Source organism: Macaca nemestrina, chromosome 9 (genome assembly GCF_043159975.1).
Source record: "Macaca nemestrina isolate mMacNem1 chromosome 9, mMacNem.hap1, whole genome shotgun sequence".
In the NCBI taxonomy this organism is placed as follows: Eukaryota; Metazoa; Chordata; class Mammalia; order Primates; family Cercopithecidae; genus Macaca; species Macaca nemestrina.
Window position 1 is genome coordinate 66,709,462 of NC_092133.1, and position 23,567 is coordinate 66,733,028.

Here is a 23,567-nt window from a genome sequence, read left to right on the forward strand (position 1 = left end):
AATCCCAGCACTTTGGGAGGCCAAGGCGGGCAAATCACTTGAGGTCATGAGTTCAAGACCAGCCTGGCCAACATGGTAAAACCCCATCTCTACTAAAAATACAAAAATTCGCTGGGTATGGGGGCGTGTCCTGTAATCTCAGATACTTGGGGGGCTGAGATGGGAGAATTGCTTGAGCCCGGGAGGCAGAGGTTACAGTGAGCCGAGATCATACCACTGTACTCCAGCCTGGGTGACAGAACGAGACTCGGTCTCAGAAAAAAAAAACCCAAAAAACAAACACACACACACAAAAAAAACAAGCAACATACAAGCCCTCTGCGGCTTCATCTGGCCAACTGACAAGTCGCAAGACCACACTTCCCTAATACTAGAGGATGCTGAGGGTCTGGAATGTCGCCGCCGACACCTGCTTCTTCCTTTCACTCTCCACAAATAGCTATTGAGGCCCTCCTGTGTGCCAGGCACTGATCTGCACTGTATCCTGTGACTTTTTTGTGTCCCCAGGGATTCCATCTCTTTCCTCCATTATGTGACCCCTACACCACCCACCAGAGGCCGGGATGCATGTGACAGGGGTGCACCACCAAGCTCCTACCCAGAACAGCCTGGCTGCCACCAACAGCCAAGGACATCCAGGAGTTCCACAGAAGGGCCCTGCTGGGATGTAATGCAAACACCCCTCATCCCAGCCCCATCGCCAGCCGCTAACACAGCACGTGGACTCTCACCCCTGCTGGGAGGAGAGTGGTCCATGATCTCCAGAACAGTTCTCCATGGTCCCGGGACAAGAAAATGGAGATCCAGGAGCAAATCTCATCCTTACCCAGTCATGTTCCCATCTGTACACAAGGGGCAATATACTGCATGCCATGCAAGGGGGATGGGAATGATAACCATAAACAACACCATTTACTATTTCACATGTGCTATATAAGTATGAACTATCCCCTCTGCACACGGGAAACTGTAATAAAGTGACTTGCCCAAGGTCATACAGCCAGAAGTGAGGACGGGGAGATTTGGATCCAGGTTAGGTGGATCAGGAAGCCAGGGGTCCCAACCACTCCACTCTACCGCCCCCTTGAGCCAAAAACACACCTAAAGCAGGCCAGAGAAAGGGAGTCTATGCTGAGCTCCCCCACAAGAAACTGAGGTCTTGACTACAAACCTTCCAGTTCAGAGCCCTCAATGCCTCCGGGGAAGGGGCCAACAGCCTTCTGCACGAGCCAGTCACCTTCTCTCCTCTGGAAATTCCTCTGCAGGTCTCATTCGGAGGTTGGGCACCATCTATACCCATTCTACCTATTTGCAGAAGGAAAAAGCCCCAGGAGCCCCAAGTTCAATGTTGGGCCCTGAGTTTATAGGAACAGACAGCACTGCTGCCAGAGAACACAGCCAAGATGTGGCTGGGGGCCAGGTCCCACTAGGGAAGGGGGACCCTACCCAGAGAAGAGAAGATCCAGGCTGTAGACAGGAGAGAGTTGTCCTCAAGGAGCTGTGGGATGTCATTGAGAAGGTCTCATTCTCTATGGGTCCTCAGCACAGACAGTATATAGTTCATCAAGGCATAAAGAAAAGGCTCCTGGGTGGGGATGTGAGGACTGCATCAAGGAGCATGGTCAGGCAGGGTCCCCACAGAGAGAATTCCTAAACCAGACAGAGGCTGAGCTGGTGATCTCAAAGGTCCCATTCAAGTTAATAAACACAGTGCTGGGCACGGTGGCTCATGCCTGTAATCCCAGCACTTTGGGACGCTGAGGCAGGTGGATCACTTGAGGTCAGGAGTTCGAGACCATCCTGGTCAACATGGTAAAACCCTGTCTCTACCAAAAATACAAAAAGTAGCTGGTCATGGTGGTGCATGCCTGTAATCCCAGTTACTCAGGAGGCTGAGGCAGGAGAATTGCTTGAACCCAGGAGGCAGAGGTTGCAGTGAGCAGAGATCGTGCCACTGCACTCCAGGCTGGGCAACAGAGCAAGACTCCATCTCAATAAATAAATAAATAAATAAATAAATAAATAAACAAACAAACACAGCTAACAGCACTGAATATTTGCTATGTGCCAGACACAGTTCTAGGCACTTTTTCTATATTAACTCATTTAATTCCTTTAACAACCTGAGTTATCCTCACAGCAGGAGAATGAGGCTGGTGTTGATAGGTGTTGATAGTGTAGGGGTCACATATGGTCATTGTGATACAGCGATGGGATAAAAAAATCTGAATGCAAAGAATCAACACCAAAGATTCAAGTAGGGTGACCAGTAGGGTAGTTTAAGCAGGACTTTCCTAATTTTAGCACTGAGAGTCCTTCATCCTGGGGAATCCCTCCTCCATCACTGGCAGATTGGGATGTTTACGGTCACCCTAGATTCAGGGGGATGGATGAGAGTTCTACAGACAAAAAGGAGAGAGGGAAGGGAACCCAGGAGTGAGCCACAGCATGAGCAAAGGGCTGTCACCCCTCTGGGACTCCCCCCTTGAGCTCTGCCTTCTTCTACCATTTCTCAGAGCCTCGCCCTTGCTGCATGAATGCTCAGAGAGGAAGGCTCCTGGCATTGGAATCTTTTAGTGCTAAATGATTAGCATCATTTTGGCGGTCACAGACCCCGACAGGGGTCAGGAATGGCGTGGTGGGTAATTGGCTACAAGGGGCAATGCCAGGCTCCTCCAGCACCATGTAGACAGCAGCCAGACTTTCCCTAGCAGCCCCAGCCGCTGACACCTGGGCTGCAGCAGGGAACAGAAAGATCCTTGCGGGAGGCGGTAGCGGTACAATAAACACAAGCCATAATAATCCTCTCAATTATAATTATTATTGTAAGAAGACCAAACTGTATGTTCCCAAACTTCTAATTAGAACAGTACTTTGTGTCAATAAAGAAGCCTTTTATTCAAATCGCTTGGGTCCTTTATTAAAGCTTATCTCATTAATTCTAGTGAATGCCTGATGAAAGGTAACCAGTGGGCAGAATCAGGGCAGAAGGAGCAAAATCCAAGAGAGAACATTCAGTTGGAATTCAAGAGCGCCCGGTAGAGCTTGCATGGTGACTTAGAAATATAGAACTTTGACCCCTGTCAGCCCCTGCTGAGAAGTGGGCCTGGTGACAGGGCCTAAGAGTGGGAAGTGGAGAGGGACTCCCCTGGCAACCAAGTCACAGGGCCCAGAGGCAAGGGTGTCAGGGACTCAGGCCAGTAAGCACATGGGCTTGTGAACTAGCCAAGAAGTAAGGCTCCCAAGGCTACTGGAGGAACTCTGTGGCCAGAGTGACCCACTCTCACTGAGAAGCTTTCTTCATGGAACCTCAGGGTTAGGAGACTGGGGGTCATTTGGCCCACGTTTGCCAAATGTCCAAGTTAGAATTAACTGGAGGCTGGGCACATGCCTGTAATCCTAGCACTTCGGGAGACTGAGGCAGGAGGATTGCTTGAACCAAGGAGTTTGAGACCAGCCTGGGCAACATAGTGAGACCCTGTCTCTAGAAATACAAAAAAATTAGCCAGTCATGGTGGTGCACACCTGTAGTCCCAGCTACTCAGGAGGCTGAGGTGGGAGGATTGCTTGAGCCCAGGAAGTCAGGGCCTCAGTGAGCCGAGATCGTGCCATGGTACTCCAGCCTAGGCGACGGAGTGAGACCCTGTCTCAAAAAGAAAAAAAAAAAAAAAAGAGAGAGAGAATCATCTGATGAGGCTGGTCTTTGCACCCTCCCCCAGATATTCTACCTTTCAGTGAATCTGGGATGGTGCCAGGAAATTTGTTTTTAACAATATCCCCAGGTGATTCTTACCAATAGGCAAACTTGGGAAACACTGAGTAACACTGTCTCCAATCTGAGGCCTGAAATCTCTCCATGTCTCCATGTGAGGTCATAGAGTTCTCCTTGAATACTGGTGATGGGGGGGCTCACTCTTCCTTCCATAGAATGAGTTTAACTGTTAGAGAGCTCTTTCATGAACTGTGTTAATAACTGCAATGCTCCACCACTCACTAGTCCTGCTGCTCTCTCTTCTGCATGGTAATCCTTTACATAAATGATGACAAAGGACATTATAAACAGTTTCTTTTTAATTATTGTAAAATACACATAACATAAAAATTTAGCAAGCGATATGACCAAGTTTCACAGGAAAACTCCACTGATTTTCAATCAAACATTGCATAGGTAGCCAAGGAGCAATGAATAGCAGCAACTAGAGTGGTGGAAGCTGTGCATCTGTGGGCATGAGTGGAATGAGAGGGATGTCTAACACGTCCATTGTGAGAGGTGGAGGGAAATGGAATCGATCAATCCTAATCACTGACTCTTGGTCAACTTAAAAAAAAAAAAAAAAACTTCAGCTTAACAGTTTCTGCAGTACAAGCTTGTGATTTATGCTTACTCTCTAGTGGAAATCAGGATTGTTACGAAGACTTAAGGCTCATTATTTTGTAACACAATACTCACCTAGGATGTAACAGTGAAGCCAAGTGAACTACAGCTGTTAAACAAGTTCCAGCTTTTCTCAAGTTAGTTGTATTATAGGATGCACTTAGCGTATTTTAGTGAAGTTGAATTATGTTAAATATTGAACACTGTTTGGTTCAATATGTTTGCTTCAATGTGGAAAGACATGCTTTTTTTTTTTTTGGAAAAACTCAAGGTAAGAGCTGTGTCTGGAAACATTTTGGCATGTTTGTTAATTCTAGTTTCATTTAATAACCTGTAACGCATGTAAGTTTAAGCTTTTTTTTTTAAGTTAATGGGAAAAATCTGAAACGCAATACCAATACTTTAAAATTTTGGTCTTGGTGTTTATATGAAATTCTGAGGCCTTGATTTAAATCTTTCATTGTAGTGTGACTTCCTTTTAGGTATATTGTGCTAAGTGAAACTTGTCAAATAAATCCTCCTTTTAAAAACTGCTTTAAAAAACGTAGCATTTTATCAGTGGCAAGGGATTAGCAGGCAGAGCACAGAGGATGCTCAGGCAGTGAAAGTGACGTGTGGCAGACACATGTCATTATACATTAATCTGAGCCTAAGACTGTGCAACACCAGGAGTGAACCCTGATGTGAACCATGGACTTTGGGTGACAATGATGCACCAACATAGGTTCACCAATTGTGGCAAATATGCCCCTCTGGTGGAGGATGTTGATCACGGAGAAGGCTATGCCTGTTTGTGGGCAGAGGGGAGTATATTGGAAAATCTCTGTTTTTAACTCTTAATTTTGCTCTGAACCTTGGGAACCTAACACTGCCCTTTAAAAATTAAGTATTTTTAAAAATGTGCCATCTTAACCATTTTTAAATGTACAGTTCAGTAGCTTTAAGTGTATTTATATTGTTGTGCAATCAACCAATCTCCAGGACTTTTGCACCTTGCGAAACTGAAACTCTTTACTTGTTAACCCCCCATTTTCCCATCCCCCAGCTGCTGGCAACCACGGAACATTATAAACTTTTTTCCAGGCAAAAACATCCCCAGAAACTTCAATCCTCATGATTCTAGCTGCTCCCGTGAGAGGAGCAGGACCAAGCTAGCTCAGACTCAGACTCTGGCCTGGCCAGAACTTTCTCCTGCAGTGTTGAGTCTCTAACACATAATTGCAGCCACCACTGATTGACAACAGGTGTGTGACAGAAGTTGTGCTGGGGCTTCAGACCTTGTATTCCATCCACTCCTCACAACCACCCTATAAATAGGTCACTACTATGCTTACCCCCGGTTAACAGTTAAGGAAACTGAATCACGGAGAAGTTAAACAAATTGTTCTAAGTCATATGACTTATTCAAGGCCAACCAGTTAATGAAATAATAAAAAAAAATTTACAAAGTGCCTGCTGCTTGCAATTAGTGACCTCAGCATTGTCATGTATTAACTCAGTTAACCCCCACAACATCCCCACGAGATAGGCACTATTTATTATGTTTTATTTTTTTTGAGATGGAGTCTTGCTCTGTCGCCCAGGCTGGAGTGCAGTGGTGTGATCTCGGCTCACTGCAACCTCCGCCTCCCAGGTTCAAGTGATTCTCCTGCCTCAGCCTCCTGAGTAGCTGGGACTACAGGCACGCACCACCACGTCTGGCTGATTTTTGTATTTTTAGTAGAGATGGGGTTTCACCATTTTGGTCAGGCTGGTCTGGAACTCCTGACCTCAGATGATCCACGAGATGGGCACTATTATTACTATTCCTTTTGTATAGAGGATGAATCGAGACACAGAGCCATGGGTCTTGGTTAGTAAGCTGCAGAGCTTACTTGGCTAGCAAGCCGCTGAGCTTAAGGGTTTGCCCCTAACCACCAAGCTACATTGCCTCCCTAGAATATGTAACCCGCATTCAGGACAGCCTGCCATGCTGAAACAGAATGGGAGATAGTAGGTTTCCAACGAGCAGACAGATCTTCCATGACTCACAATGGGTTCCCCGGGAACACTGGTATATTGCAGTTCCCATGGAGCTATATAAAAGGGGACTTAGAGTTGAAAGAGCTGGTGAAAGAGTCTTCAGGGTATCAAGAGCCTGGATTTGTCACTTACTGTCTTTGGGACCTTGGGTCCTTATGCCCTTAGTTTTCAAATCTTGGTAAATTGCAACTGATCATCTCCAAGGCCCCTCGCAGCTGCCACTGTGGATTCTAGGATTTGGCCACGACCAGGAGCCACCTTGGGAGCTCTCTAGACTCTCCATGCCTAAGCCTCTCTCCCAGAGTCTGACTGAATTAGTGGGGGCTGGGGCTTGGGAATGGGAGGGAGGGTAAAAGCTCCCTGGGTGATTCTAACGTGCAGCCACGTGAACTCTGCACCATACCATTGCCTCTTCAACTACAGTGTGCCACCTGGGGACACTGCCAATGTGCGATTCTGATGTCACATGTCTGGGTGAGGCCTAAGAATCTGCATTTCCACCCAGCAGGTCCAAGGACCACACTGAATAGCAAGGGCTAGTCCAGTGCAGTGGTTCTCCAAGGGCATCAGCATCACCCACAGCATCAGCATCACCCCAGAACTTGTCAGAAAGGCACATTCTCAGGCACCACCCCAGTCCCATAGAATGAGAAACTCTGGGGGTAGGGCCCAGGCATCTGTGTCTTAACTGAAGCATCACTGGCCTAGAGGGGCCAGGCCTCCTCCTGCTGTAGCTGCTTCCCGTTCTGATGATGATAATGGGTGGTAATGACAGTAACAGAGCTGGCTGCTCCTGCCTGCCTAAGGGCATGAGGTTTACTCACTCCTGGAAATTTTTTGTGCTGGGGTGCCTCCTGCCTCCCCTCTGAGCAGACTATTTCAGGACAGAGCCGCAGACACAGAGTCTCTTCACTCTCTTCTCTTGCTTTGTTCACGCTTCTGGTGCTCAGAGGCACATGTGACCCTCGGTGTGGAGGCCACCCTGGGCTGTAACTCAGGAGGCCAAATTCTCATCCCAGCCCCTCCACTATCAGCCAGGGGGCTCAGACACACTGCTTCTTCATGGGCCTTGTCCCCTCATCTGTAAAATGAGGGTTTGGACTAGATGATTTGGGGTCTCAACCTGGCCAGACATCCTCTGACTCCATGATTCTGCTAAACAAAGGCTTTTCAGGCAGCCCTCTGCCAAAGAGGAGCCCCCCATGACTTGAGCTGCCAGTATCTGAAATGCCACTCAATTTCCAAAGTAGGGACACACAGGATGCAGAAAGCGAGAAAACAACTGCTCATCAAGGGACCCTGCACACTGGGCACAGTTAGGCATCACTTTAACAAAGCTGTTTGTTGCAGTGCTTACAGAGTTGGCTAGCTCTAAAAGGCTTAAGACACAAAGCAGCCAGACTTGCTCCCCCTCGACAAATCCCCTCCCCCAGGGACAACCACTTTTAGGTCTTTGGGGGTGTTTAACTCCTGATCTCTAGAGCAGTGTTTCTGAGCCTGTTTCCTGTCTCATGCCCCTTATAGAGAAAAGGGCATGGGAGGAATAGCTCACCGAGGACCACATACGTCCAGAAAGTCCCACCACAATAGCACACACAGCTACTGGGCCCCGGAGGGTCGTCGGGGAGAGAAGGGCAGAAAGGCACTTCGGGAACGGGCGTCTTCTAAGACGTGGGGAAACCACTCAACTTGAATGTGCCAGTGGGTTTAGGGGGATTTTTTTCTTTCACTTCCTATTTCATGGACTTGCATATTGTGCAAGAGTTTTACAAGAACTTAATGACTTCTTACAAATACCTTCAGTTTAAAGAAAGGAACATCCCTAACATGCAGTGACCCTTGGGGTATGTTTTCCCTCAAAAACCTAGCTCAGTGGAGATGGGTGTTGATGGGGACATGAGGAACAGAGCTAAAGTCCTGCCAGGGAAAAGCTCACAGGAGCTGCTGGGGAGAGCAGCCGACGGCTCACCAGCTGTGCGGACAACCCTCTGACAAACGCCGCACACACAAATCCTGCATCTCAGAAGTGCCTTCTCAAATCCTGCTGCAGAAGCCCCAGCCTCTCTAGGAAATAATGTGCTACAGAGAGTCGGCCTCGGAGAAGAAAGCTGAGCCCCAGGCCCTCCAGCCAGTGGCTGTCACGCTCAAACAGTCAGAATAGCTTCTAACCACACAAGAGACCTAGAAAGCAACATCTTCTCATAATCCAAATTGAGTCCTTTCTTGGGCCAACTCTTTCTTGCTGTGGGACCTCAGGCAAGTTACTTAACCCCAATCTCAGTTTCCTCTTCAGTAAAGCAAGGACAAGAGCTCTTTCAAAAACCTGTATGCGGCCAGGCTCGGTGGCTCAAGCCTGTAATCCCAGCACTTTGGGAGGCCGAGACGAGTGGATCACGAGGTCAGGAGATCGAGACCATCCTGGCGAAAATGGTGAAACCCCGTCTCTACTAAAAAATACAAAAAAAACTAGCCGGGCGAGGTGGCGGCGCCTGTAGTCCCAGCTACTCGGGAGGCTGAGGCAGGAGAATGGCGTGAACCCGGGAGGCGGAGCTTGCAGTGAGCTGAGATCCGGCCACTGCACTCCAGACCGGGAGACAGAGCGAGACTCCGTCTCAAAAAACAAAACAAAACAAAACAAAACAAAAAAAAACCTGTATGCAATCTGGGCACGGTGGCTCACACCTGTCACCCAAGCACTTTGGGAGGCCAAGGCAGGAGGATCACTTGAGTTCAAGAGTTCAAGACCATCCTGGGCAACACGGTAAAACCCTGGTTCTATAAAAAAAAAAATACAAAAAGTAGCTGGGTGTGGTAGTGCATGCCTGTAGTCCCAGCCAGCTACTTGGGAGGCTGAGGTGGGAGGATCACTTGAGCTTGGGAGGCAGAGGTTGCAGTGAGCCAAGATCATGCCACTGTACCCCAGCCTGGGTAACAGAGATAGACCTTTTGAGACTTTGTCTCAAAAAAATAAAAATAAATAAATAAAGTTTTAAAACCTGTATGTAGTACTGGGCACAGTAGCTCACGCCTGTAATCCCAGCACTTTGGGAGGCCGAGGCAGGCAGATCACAAGGTTAGGAGTTCGAGACCAGCCTGGCCAATATGGTGAAAGCCCATCTCCACTAAAAACACAAAAATTAGTCGGGCATGGTGGCAGGTGCTTGTAGTCCCAGCTACTCGGGAGGCTGAGGCAGAAGAATTGCTTGAACCCGGGAGGCGGAGGTTGCAGTGAGCCAAGATGGCGCCACTGCACTCCAGCCTGGACAACAGAGTGAGACTCCATCTCAAAACAAAACAAAACAAAAAACAAAGCAAACAAAACAAAAAACCCACCTTTATACAAATGTTCACAGCAGCATTTTCACAATAGCCCAAAAGTGGAGACAATCCAAATGTCCATCAGCTGATGAACAGATAAAGGACATGTTGTATATCCATTCAATGGAATAGTATTCAGCCATAAAAAGGAATGAAATCCTGACATGCGCTACAACATGAATGAACCTTGAAAACATTTTGCTATGTGAAGGAAGCCAGTCACAAAACGACAAATGTTGCATGATTCCATTTACATAAAATGTCCAGAAGAGGCAATCTATAGAGACACAAAGTAGACTGATAATGGCCCGGGGCTTGGCGGAGGTCAGGAAATGGGAAAGGATTCCTCATGGTACGGGGTTTCTTTTTTGAGTGATGAAAATGGCTTAGGATCAGACAGCAGTGATGGTTATACAATCTTCTGAATATACAAATAAACACTGCATTGTATATTTTTAAATGTAAATGTTACAGTATTTGAATATACCTCAAAAAGAAATGAGGACAACAGGATCCAAAGAACAGGTCGTTCTGATCATGAAATAAAACATCTGCAAGGCTCTTAGCACAGCGCCTGGCAGGTAGTTTGTGCTCAGTAAGTAAGAGATGCTGCTATAAGGATGCAAAAATATTGTTTTTATTTGAGAATCTGAAAAAGATGTGCTTCAGCTCTGTCATCCCTGGAGGAGAGAAATGACCCCTGGATTGCATTTATTCTAACAACCCCTGGACAAGGAGACAACTGCGTGTGCTATCATGGGCTTTGGGACTTCCCCCCCCCCAAAAAAAAATCTCCTTCCTGGCAAGCCAGTAAGGAGAAAAGAAGCCCATATTCAATTAAAATCAAAAGTAAACCCCACACAGAATACAATCAAATGACACACAGTCAACAATTTGAGATATTAAATTATTTTAATTTAACCGATGACTCACCACAAACATATACATACAAAAGGGAATAGAAACAGCAGCCAGGATGACACGAACAGTGTGGCCACCAATGGCTCTAAAGGGACCACAGCTGGTCCGAGTGGAGGAGGCCATGTGGCCAAGCCAGACCTTGGAGAGGCCTGGGCAGGCCCTGAGGTCTTCCTGCAAGGAAAGCAGCAATCAGTCCCTTTTTGCAGATAAGAAAACAAAAGCCCAGAGAAGTTAAGAACTTGCTCAAAGCCACACAGTAAGTAGGCAAAGGGTGGACCTTGACTTCTTCTTGAGAACATCGCCCTACAGAGAAAGTCCAGAAACCCGGATCTGCTGCTGCCTTTAACTCAGGTGTCCTTGGGCAAGTCACGTGTGAGGCCTCAACCTCCCTATCTGTGAAACGCAGAAATGAACACAGGCTATGTCTCTCCAAACGTGGGATGCACAAAACTACTCTCAAGGTTATCTTCAGGTGTGATGAGATGCCAGACAACCCAATCCACCTGCAGCAGGGCAGAGGGCGAGGGGGGCCGCAGCTGGAAACTGCGAGAGCTGTACCCGCTGAACCGACAAGGCACCCTGGGGATAGAGGGCTTCAGTTACCGACTGACCAGATTTCTACAGTACCTTTCTCCTCATCACACAATCTTTCGGGGCTTGATAGAGCAAGGAATCCATCCCTGTAAGCAATGGTTTCTCAGAGCAGTTGTTTGTCTTCCTGAGCTCACAGATGCATGACCAATGGGACCCAGGAAACAGTAACAAACGTCGCCAACCAGTGCCTTGTGCACCATGTCTTCCCTGGACAAACACCACTGCCTGGAGACTGGGAGCACAAGAATCATTTGAACCCAGGAGGCAGAGGTTGCAGTGTGCTGAGATCGTGCCACTGCACCCCAGCCTGGGTGACACAGTGAGACGCCATCTTGAAAAAAAAGAAGCATTTAGGCTGGGCCTTAAAGTATAAGAAGGGCCCAGACACATGAAGAACAGGGAAGAGCATCCCAGGCAAAAGGAACAGCATGTGCAAAGGCCTGTGGCTAGAAAGGCTTAATAGTTCAAAGGACTGATAGTCTGGGCTGTAAAGATGAGGGAAGCCCCAAGCTACTCAAAGTGCAGTCAGAGAATTTGGCAAGTGTCAGGCCATCCACAGCTTTGTGGTATGAGCTTGGGTTTTACTCATTGCGTAGAAGAAGCCAATGAGGGTTTAATACAGACAGAACTGCTAAAGGTCAGCACTGGAGTCCTACATTTGACAGATGAGAACCTGGCCCTACAATGGGGAGTTAGAGCGAGGACCAGAACCCCAGCTTCCTAATTTCTGGACCACAGCCTCCTATAAAACAGAACTCTCATCTTTTCACATCACCCAACTTTACTTGGTGTGAGCCCTGTCCTGACAGAGCTGACTCCACCCAGCGCCAGGCTTGGCCCCTTACAGGCATGACCTCCCAGAGCAGTGGGCCTCAAAGGGGGCAGTTTTGCCCCCAGGGGACATTCGGAAATGTCTGGAGACAAACTTGGCTGTTACAACTGGGGGTGGAATGAGGGCAGGGGGTGCTACTAGTGTTATCAACTGAATGTATGTGTCACCCCAAAATTCATAGGTTAAAACCTAATCTCTAATGTGATGGCATTTGAGGTGGGGCCTTTGGGAGGTGATAAGGTCATGAGGGTGGAGCCCCATGGACGGGATTAGTGTCCTTATGAAAGAGACCCCCAGACCAGTGCAGTGGTTCATACCTGTAACACCTATAATCTCAACATTTTGGGAGGCTGAGGCAGGAGGATCACTTGAGCCCAGGAGTTCGAGACTAGTCTGGGCAAGATGGCAAGACTTGTCTCCATTACAAAAAAAAAAAATTTAAATTAGCCAGGCATGGTGACATGTGCCTGTAGTCCCAGCTATTCAAGAGGCTGAGTCGGGAGGATCATTTTAGCCTAAGAGTTTGAGCCACTGCACTCCAGCCTGGGCAAAGGAGGGAAGGAGGGAGGGGAGGGGAGGGGAAGGAAGAAACCCCAGAACATTCTCTCAAGGAAGGAAGGAAGGAAGGAAGGAAAAAGAGAGAGGAAAGGAGGAAGGAAGAAACCCCAGAAAAGTCTCTCCCTGGCCCCCCAACCACAGAGGACATAGAGAGAAACATCTGTTAATGAACCAGGAAGCAGCCCCTCACCAAACACTGAGCCTGCCAGTGCCTTGATTTTGGACATCCCAGCCTCCAGAATTGTGAAAAATAAGTCTCTGCTGTTTATATTTTGCTATAGAAAGCTGAATGAACTAAGGCATCTTGCCTCAAGTAGGTAGAGGCTGGGATGTTGCTAAACATCTTACCAAGCACAGGACAGCCCCCCAGAACAAAGAATTATCCAGCTCAAAAACCAAAGGCGTCAAGACGGACAAGTGCCCACCCAGGGATACAAAGCCTTCATTTTAAATAGGTGCAGAGCCCTCAAGGGAAGAAAGCCCTCCCCAGGGGCCACAGGAGAGAAGAGGGAGAAGGGTCATTCTTGGCCTCCCAGGAACCCCAATCCAGAGAGAGCACGTCTAGAGGTGGCATGCTAGGCAGAAGGCTCCAAGTCCCCCCTCACCACAGCACACCACAGAGGAGGTAGAGTTGGGAAAGGTCTGTCTCCTTACAGAGGAACTCAGTCCCCTTGGAAGAGCAGCACAGACCCTGCAGTGGGGACCTCTAGCCCCCTCTCCTGCCTGGCAAACTCCCACCTGCTTCCCCCAAGAGGCAGGGAGCCAAGGATGGCAGATCTGAGGCCTCAGTCCTTGCGGCAAACACAGCCAGGCAGCCCCAGCCGTCTGGGGGCTGCTGTGTGAGAGCGACTCCCTCCCCTACGCTCTCAGAGTTGGACTGTGCCAGGCTGACCCTCAGGACTCGCCAGGCCAGGAAACATCACAGCAAAACACACTCCCCTCAACCCTACCAGGTGCCGGCCTCAGCTATGGGCCAGGAACTACAGGCCTACAAGCCCTGGTGAGGGCCAAGATCACCATCCCACCAGGCCAGAAAAACAGCTCCCACTCCAGTCCCTGGCTGCCCCCTTTCAGTGTAAGAATGTGCTAGAGAGATGTCTGCCTCCCCTCCAGACTGGGCACTCCCGGGCACATGCACTGCCCTTCAGGCAGGGCACACACAACAGCTGCTAAATGTATGTTTTTTTTAAAAAGGAGCCAGTGGTAATTTCTGAACCAAGAAAAGGTTGGGATTCAGTGAGTATCTATTAAGTGTTGGGATTCAGTGAGTATCTACTAAGTGTTTCCTGAGTACTCTTGTTCAGCAAAGGGGTTGCAACATCGGGTCCCTGCAGGTGTTGGACAGGAACATAAACACAAGAAGGGAGTGGAAGCCTTGGTCAGGACACTGAGCAACTGCTCACCAGTCACAGCCTGGCCAGGTCCCCGGGCTTGGCTTCCGGTCCTTGGTTTGGCCTGTGACAGGGCGCCATCTGCCGGCTAGTACAGAAGGAAGCAAGCACTCAGCCAAAGCGCAGGCGGGCCTGGGAGGGAGGAAAGGTGGACACACCCCTCGCACTAGCCTTGGTCTCCCTGTTTTGATTCCACAGCTCCCAGCCTAGCTGCTCAGGTCCCTCCCCAGGAGCACATCACATCCATGTCCGTATTCATCATCTCCCACACGCACACATCCAGAGCCCTGCCAGGCAATGCCCCTGTCCCATCCCACGGCAGCCACCAGGACAGGAAGCTCCAAATTGTAAACAGTAAGCCAGTGATTCTCAAAATACAAGGCAAAGAAGAATCAGACACAGTTCATGTTAAAATGCAGATCACCAGACCCTCTCTGAGATTCTTTTTTTTTTTTTTTTGAGACGGAGTCTTGCTCTGCCGCCCAGGCTGCGGTGGCACGATCTCAGCTCACTGCACCCTCTACCTCCCAGGTTCAAGCAATTCTCCTGCCTCAGCCTCCTGAGTAGCTGGGATTACAGGCATGCACCACCATGCCCAGCTAATTTTTGTACTTTTAGTAGAGACAGAGTTTCACCATGTTGGTCAGGCTGGTCTTGAACTCCTGACCTCATGATCCGCCCTCCTCAGCCTCCCAAAGTGCTGGGATTACAGGCATGAGCCACGGTGCCCGGCAAGATTCAACTTTTAAAGCTCTAGAGCAGGGTCCATGAATCTGTATGCTTAACCAATACCCAAATGATCCTGATAGGAGAAACTCTTCATGACCTTGGGTTAAGCAGACTTCTCACATACAATACCAAAAATACCATCAATAAAAGAAAAAACGATAAATAAAATTTCATCAAAATTAAAAATGTGAGACAGGCAGGTGGCACGCACTTGTAGTTACAGCTACTCTGGAAGCTGAAATAGGAGGATCTCTTGAGCCCAGGAGTTCCAGGCTACAGTGTGCAATGATTGTGCCTGTGAACAGCCACTGCACTCCAGCCTGGGCAACATACCCAGACCCCACCTCTACAACACAAAACTAAAAAGAAAAAACCGAGTGTTTTTTAATGGGCAAAAGATTTGAATAGAGATATAATCAAAGACGAATGGATAGCCAACAAGCACATGAAAAGTTGTACAACATCGGCCAGGTGCATTGACTCACACCTGTAGTCCCAGCACTTTGGGAGGCCGAGGCAGGCAGATCACCTGAAGTCAGGAGTTCGAGACCAGCCGGGCCAACATAGTGAAACCCCATCTCTACTAAAAATACAAAAATTAACCAGGCATGATGGCAGATTCCTGTAATCCCAGTTGCTTGGGAGGCTGAGGCAGGAGAATCTCTTGAACCTGGGAGGCGGAGGTTTCAGTGAGGCGAGATTGTGCCATTGCACTCTAGCCTGGGTGACAAGAAGTGAAACTCTGTCTCAAAAAAAAAAATGTTCAATATCACCAGAGAACTGTAAATTAAAACTACAACAATATACCTCTTAATACTATAAAAAAAGAAAAAATAAATCAAACTACAATGAGATACATTACACCCTAGAGAATGTACAGTTATAAACATACTGAGTGTTGAAAAGGATGTGAAGGAACTGGAGCTCTCAATCTCTTTGGAAAAGAGTGTGGTAGTTTTTTATAGTCAAACATATACTTAATACATATAGTTGGCTCTCTACACCTGTGGGTTTTGTATCCACGAATTCAACCAAACACAGAAAATATTGAAAGTAAATAAATAATACAAAAGCAATACAACTATTTACATAGTATTTACATTGTATTATGTACTATAAGCAATCTAGAAATGATTTAAAGTATACAGAAGGATGTGTGCAGGTTAGATGCAAATACTATAACACTTTATATAAAGGACTTGAGTATCCTTGAATATTGGTACCTGTGGGGCTCCTGGAACCAATCCCCACAGATACGGAGGGGCAACTGTACAACCCAGTAATCCTACTCCTGTGTGTTTATCTGAGAGAAATGAAAACCTTACTGACCAGATGCCGTGGTTTGTGCCCATAACCCCAGCACTTTGGGAGGCTGAGGCGGGAGGAATGCTTGAGCCCAGGAGTTTGAGACCAGCCTCTCCCACACAGGGAGACCCCATCTCTACAAAAAATACAAAAATTAGCCAGGTACGGTGGTGCACACATGTAGTCTTAGGTACTCAGGAGGCGAGGTGGGAGGACGCTTGAGCCCAGGGGGTGGAGGCTGCAGTGAGCCAAGATCATACCATTGCACTCTAGCCTGGGCAAAAGAGTGAGACCCTGTCTAAAAAAGAAAGAAAAGAAAGAGAAAACTTTGCTTCACAGCAAAATCTGTATGCAAATGTTTATACAGGCTTTATTCATGATGTTAAAAAACTGGAAACAGTCCAAATGTCCTTCAGTAGATGAAAGGATAAATGGATCATGGAACACCCACACCATGTAACGCTATTCAGCAGTGAAAGGAATGAACTACTGATTCCCACCAAACACAGATGAATCTCAAATACATGATGCTAAAGCGAAAGAAGCCAGGCTCAAGAGTTTATTTACTCTATCATTCCATTTCCATGATATCCTAGAAAAGGCAAAACCACATGGATGGAAAAGAGATCAGTGACTCCCAGGTACCGGGGATGGGGAGGGTTTGGCTGCAGGGGAGCACAAGGTGATAAAAAGGTTCTGAGTCTTGTTGTGGTTGGTTATAAAAACATATGTTTGTCAGAACTCAACTATATACTAAAAAGGGTAAATTACATATATATATATAAATTATAACAATAAAATATATAAGGTCAAGACATGGCAGAATCATCTGGGAGGCTTGCTAAAATCCACACTACCAGCCCCGTCAGAGATTCTATTTTCACAGCTCTGGAGTAGTACCCATAAATCTGCCTTTTTTTTTTTTTTGAGATGGAGTCTCGCTCTGTCACCCAGGCTGGAGTGCAGTAGAACAATCTTGGCTCACTGCAACCTCCACGTCCCAGGTTGAAGAGATTCTCCGGCCCTCAAGTAGCTGGGACTACAGGCATGCATCACCACGCCTGACTAATTTTTGCTTTTTTTTTTTTTTGGAGACACAGTCTCACTCTGTCGCCCAGGCTGGAGTCCAGTGGCACAATCTCGGCTCACTGCAAGCTCTGCCTCCCGGGTTCAAGTGATTCTCCTGCCTCAGGCTCCCAAGTAGCTAGGACTACAGGCGCCCGCCGCCACGCCCAGCTAATTTTTTTGTATTTTTAGTAGAGACGGGGTTTCACTGTGTTAGTCAGGATGGTCTTGATCTCCTGACCTCATGATCCGCCCACTTCGGCCTCCTAAAGTGCTGGGATTACAGGCATTAGTCACCACGCCCAGCCATTTTTGCATTTTAGTAGAGACGAGTTTCACCATGTTGGCCAGGCTGGTGTCTCCTGACCTTAAGTGATCTACCCACCACAAGGATTATAAGCATGAGCCACCGTGCCCAGCTTGAATCTGCATTTTTTTTCTGAAATTAACTGAGGTTTTATTTTTATTTATTTTTGGCAGCAGGGGGCACCAAGTCTCACTCTGTCGCCCAAGCTGGAGTGCAATGGTGCGATCTCAGCTCACTGTGCAACCTCTGCCTCCCAGGTTCAAGCAATCCTCCTGCCTCAGCCTCCTGAGTAGCTGGGAAAACAGGCGCATGCCGCCAAGCCCAGCTAAGTTTTTGTATTTCAGTAGAGATGGGGTTTCACCGTGTTGCCCAGGCTGGTCTCGAACTCCTGAGCTCAGGCAATCTGCCCGCCTCAGCCTCCCAAAGTGCTAGGATTACAGGCGTGAGTCACCGTGCCTGGCCTGAATCTGCATTTTTAATCAGCACTCCTACAGTCCTGATGTTGGTTACCCAGGACCTACCCTTTAGAAAATCCTGCAGGAGTGAAGGAACTGATGGAGCGACATTTGCCCATGAAAGCAGTACATGGGGGCTGTCCCTATCGTTTCATTAACTTGAGACAGCCTAATAATAATGTAAATATTAGATACAAAAGTAGATGTTCACCTCTGATTATTTTGCTCCTTTTCAGGAACAGTGTGGGCTCACTGTGGTTCCAAGAAGACCTGGGAGGAGAGGTAGGTGTGCGGGTGGGCAGAGGCAGGAAGAGGGAGGTTCACATCATTGGCTTAGTTCTGTCAGCCCTCCTCCTCATCTCCACCCCCATCCCTCAGGCAGGCAGCAGGGTGGATGGGGAAAAGCAGGGCTGTGCACTACGCTGACCTATGAACTCTGCTCCCCCTCCAAACAGCTGTGTCACCAGCAGGTCACCTACACTCAGCCTAGCTCCAGCAGCTATAAAACAGAGGAAAAGTACTGCAAAAGCAACGCAGGAGATGAGGGAAGTTGAATACCCTTATACAACAAAACACGTAAAAACACCAGATAAAATGCTGGAACCTGGGAGGCAGAGATTGCAGTGAGCCGAGATGGCACCACTGCACTCCAGCCTGGGTGACAGAGTAACACCTTGTCAAAAAAAAAAAAAAAAGAAGAAAGAAAGAAGAAAAAAAGAAAGAAAGAAAGGAAGGAAGGAAGGAAGGAAGCAAGGAAGGAAGGAAGACCGAGCACACACTGGATAAAAGATGTTTCTCACATCTTTGTTTCCTCATCTGTAAAATGGGGGTATTAACATCACCTCTGTCATAGGGTTATCACGGAAGATTAAATGAGGTAAAACCAGCAAACTGTTTACCACGATGCCTGACATTTAACAAGAGCAAGTCCAAAAGATCAAAAATAGAGAATCTGAGTCCAGGCGTGATGGCTCACGCCTGTAATCCCAGAACTTTGGGAGACCGAAACAGGTGGATCACTTGAGGTCAGGAGTTCGAGACCAGCCTGGGCAACATGGTGACACTCCCATCTCTACTAAATATACAAAAATTAGCTGGGAATGGTGGCAGGTGCCCAGTTGGTTTTTGGGGAAAGCTAAGGCAGGAGAATCACTTTGAACGCAGGAGGTGGAGGTTGTAATGAGCCAAATCTACTAATTGGTAACAAAAAACAATAAATCATAAAAATCTACTACCTGATAAGACAAAAAGCAGTTTCGTCTTTGCCTGGGCAATGAATTTTTTTAAAAACAAAAATAAAAATCTCCACTAAGATTCTGAAACCACAGACCTGTTCTTACTTAGGGTTTGAATATTCACATTCCTTAATTCATATGCAGAAGCCCTTAGGGCTGAAACATTAACAGAAGACGTGCTTCTAGGCTGGTCACACTCAGGCATCTGACCAAAGCAATCACCACCCCTTCGGAGGACACAGCCCCGCAACCCAGGATTACACAGATAGTCCACCAGGCAGGAGCACAGGGTCCAAATTATTATATAAAGTCTGCCCAGAATAACCTACTGTGAGCAAGAGTCAGCAGGAACAACAGATTCAAACCCTCAAGAATGTCCTGTTATAGACAAAACAGGCTGGGCATGGTGGCTCAAGCCTGTAATCCTAGCACTTTGGGAGGCTGAGGCGGGTGGATCACTTGAGGCCAGGAGTTCAAGACCAGCCTGGCCAACACGATGAAACCCCATCTCTACTAAAAGTACAAAAATTAAAAAGTAACCAGGTGTGGTGGCACACACCTGTAATCCCAGCTACTTGGGAGGTTGAGGCAGGAGAATTGCTTGAACCCGGGAGGTGGAGGCTGCAGTGAGCTGAGATCACGCCACTGCACTCCAGCCCAGGTGACAGAGCGAGACTCCGTTTCAAAAAAAAGAAAAAGCAGTAAAGATTTAAAACAAGTATAGGCTGGGACAAGAGGATAGCATGAGGCCAGGAGTTTGAGACCAGCCTACGCAACATAGTGAGACCCCATCTCTACAAAAGATTTTAAAAATTAGTCGGTATAGTAGCAAGTGCCTGTAGTCTTAACTACTCGGAAGGCTGAGGTGGGAGGATCACTTGAGCACGGGAATTGAAGGCTGCAGGGAACTATGATTGCGCCACTGCACTCCAGCCTGGGTGACAGAACAAGACCTTATTTCTAAAATGATTAAAGAAATAAAAAATAGAGCATAAGAAAGAAATAAGATTATTCCCTTAAATCGGATTTTTTTTTTCAGTAAGAAGCAAAAGATTCATTGGATCTGAAGAGAAACCAGAGTATATTATATCAGATTTTTTAAATAGAACTTTTTCTCACCCAGGCTGGAGTGCAGTGGCCCGATCATGGCTCACTGCAGCCTCAACCTCCAAGACTCTTGCAATCTTCTCGCCTCCGCCTCCCAAAGTAGCTGACACTACAGGTGTGTGCCACTGCACCTGGCTAATTTTTTAAGTTTTATTTTTGGTAGAGACAGGGTCTCTACCAAAAATATAAGCAGTTAGCATGTATTGAGTACCTGCTGTGTACTAGGTGCTTGGGGGCTCCCAGGGATGTGTGTAGTAGAGTCTCAGGCCTCAGGCCTTTTCAAATCCTGCTCCTCTGCATCACGATCATTCTTTAAAAGCCAGCCCCCATGCACACAGCAGAGCTGGGAGCCTAAGACCTGGAGAGGAGCGGGGTGCAGGGAAGCCTGGCCCGCAACCACAGGCTGGAGGGAAGGGTGGGGTCAGACTGAAGCCCCTCAGAGGCCCAGGACCCATGGAAGCCCAGATGGAAAAGGGGCAGGGAAAGAGAGCCTGGCTCAGGGGAGGGAGACAACCTAAGGGGCAGTTTGCAACTCTGCATGCTCCTTAGAAGCATCTAGAAGATGATGCTGGGGAGGGGTGAGGGGCTGGGAGGAAAGCAGCTTCAACTCAAGGTGAGGGCCTCCCAGGGGCCAAATGGAAAGGAGCCCACATCTCCAGGGATGGAGAAGCCTGGAGTGGAGTGAGAAAGGCTGGGATCTATGCCTCGAGTTACAGGAGGAAGCAGGCCTGGCTCCAGCTCTAGCCAGCGGTGCCCCAGGAGCACTGGGGCAGCGTTCGAAGTGCTTACCAGGGTTACTTGCCTGAGTAAGGTGAGAGCAAGCCTGTAACTGAGCTCTTCCAGCCCAGTCTCTACAGGCGATCTCCCACTCTGCAGCAACACCTGTGGCTCTGGAGCACCACCCCGGGAGGGAACCCAGCAGGAAGGGAAAAGCCAGGGAAGCCTGTGCCTCTCCCAGGGGCCTCGGCTTTGAGAATGAGTTACCCCTGAACTCTCATCTGTTGTCGAGATGTGTGTTATTTCCATAGTGGCAGGTAGCCCTTTCCCTAAAATCTGTTCTCTAATTTTAAGAGTAATACGTTCATTATAGAATATTTAGAAAATGCAAAAATAGTATTTTCTAACTCCCATTTGCATATTGGTTATTTCCTTCCATTTTCTTTCCTACATACATGCACAGGTTTAACATAATTCGTATCTCACCCTACGAATTAGTTTGGCATTCTTGATTTTTTCCGATTCACATTATATATGAGAATGTGCCAGTCATTTTTTGTTTTGTGTTTTTTTTTTTTTTTTGAGACGGAGTCTCGCTCTATTGCCCAGGCTGGAGTCCAGTGGCACAATCTTGGCTCACTGCAAGCTCCACCTCCCGGGTCCACACCAGTCTCCCACCTCAGCCTCCCGAGCAGCTGGGACTACAGGTGCCTGCCACCACACCCCGCTAATTTTTTTTGTATTTTTAGTAGAGACGGAGTTTCACCATGTTAGCCAGGATCTCGTGACCTTGTCTCGATCTCCTGACCTCGTGATCCACCCGCCTTGGCCTCCCAAAGTGCTGGGATTACAGAGCCACTGCACCTGGCCGAGAATGTGCCAGTCTTTATTCAATCATACAATGAAATATTATGCTCCATTGTTGATGGCTACGTAAATAGCATTATATAGGCAGGGCAAGGTGGCTCACGCCTGTAATCCCAGCACCTTAGGAGGCTGAGGCGGGTGGATAGCTTGAGGTCAGGTGTTCAAGACCAGCTTGGCCAACATGGCAAAACCCCATCTCCACTAAAAAATAAATTAAAAAATTAGCCAGGCATGGTGACACACACCTGTAATCCCCGCTACTTGGGAGGCTGAAGGAGAATCACTTGAACCTGGGAGAGGGAGGTTGCAGTGAGCCAAGATTGTGCCATGGCACTCCAGCCTGGGCAAGCAAGATGACTCCATCTCAAAAAAAAAAAAAGCATTGTATAGCTGTAGCCAAATTTTTTTACGCAATTTTCTGGTGCTGGATGTTTAGGATGCTTCAGATTGTTAGCAGTTTTACATGAGAACCATATGGAGTTACTTTATGATTCAATTCAATTACCATCTCCTCCAGAAAGCCTTCCCAGACTACTTCAATACCCAGCAATATCTCCCACCTCTGAACTAGGACAACCTGTGTTCCATCCGACACACCTTAGCATGGAGCCTGTGTGTCACTGCTCTCTGAAGACCATCTTGTGGGTGGTGGGCTGGTCTCAGGTCCAGGACTCTACTACACACATTCCTGGGAGCCCCCAAGCAACCAGTATACAGCAGGTATTCAATACATGCTAACTGCTTAGACCCAGCCCCCTTAGATTATATGAGCCTGGTCAGCTCCATTTCCTAAGGGTCAGGATTACAGGTGCCCACTATGGCCAGGTTGGAAATTTTGCTTCTTCTCTGGCCACTGCACAGGTACAAAGGATCCCTGTTATTCAGCCACAACTTTAAGACCCAGTCCTGGCCGGGCGCAGTGGCTCATGCCTGTAATCCCAGCACTTTGGGAGGCTAAGGCAGGTGGATCATGAGGTCAGGAGATCGAGACCATCCTGGCTAACATGGTGAAACCCCATCTCTACTAAAAATACAAAAAAAAAAAAAATTAGCCGGGTGTGATGGCCGGCGCCTGTAGTCCCAGCTACTCGGGAGGCTGAGGCTGGAGAATGGTGTGAACCCGGGAGGCGGAGCTTGCAGTGAGCCGAGTTTGCACCACTGCACTCCAGCCCGGGTGACAGAGCGAGACTCTGTCTCAAAAAAAAACCAAAAGACCCAGTCCCCTCCATATGAAAATCTTGAGCTTCAGGCAAGATCGCCATGGCTAAAGCCTCTCCCAACTTGACTAGAGCTTCACAGCAGTCATGACCCTGGCAATCACCAAAACCTGCTCCCACCCCAGGGCTGCATGGTAGAGACATGGCCCAGACTCCGGTGCCAGACAGTCAGGGTTCCAATCCCAGGCATGGCAGTGGTCTGGTAGAGACCACTGGCCAGAGAACTGCTTGGGTTCCTTGGTGGGTATGGCCCCCCGGCAGTGCAGGGGAGCTGGTCGCAGCATGCCCTGTCCTAGCTGCCCTGCACATTTCACCTGATGCAGGGTGCCCACTCTTCAGCTCACAGAAATGCCCACCTGGCCACCTGACCTTGCAATCTCCAGTCCACAGGGGTTGAAGTTCATGGGGTCCTCAACACGACCTTCCAAGCTCTCCGCCTGCCAGGCACCATCCCTCAACACCTGCCCCAATGCTGCTGTGGTAATTGGGCAGGGTCTCTCCTCCAACTCAGGCACACCCCCGCCACTGCCTGGAGTGCCTGTTTCCTCACCG

The 23,567-nt window shown here is 48.1% G+C and overlaps 1 protein-coding gene and 1 long non-coding RNA gene across 10 annotated transcripts in view; one reads left to right on the forward strand and one right to left on the reverse strand.

The window, feature by feature from the left end:
• Nucleotides 1–23,567, reverse strand: part of LOC105466075 (leucine rich repeat containing 20) — an 87,376-nt gene that overhangs the window by 54,943 nt on the left and 8,866 nt on the right. The window lies entirely within an intron of this gene.
• Nucleotides 4,611–18,432, forward strand: LOC105466074 (uncharacterized). The gene is made up of 3 exons (XR_977935.3): nucleotides 4,611–4,646; nucleotides 18,109–18,154; nucleotides 18,328–18,432. It is a non-coding gene; the product is annotated as an uncharacterized lncRNA (long non-coding RNA).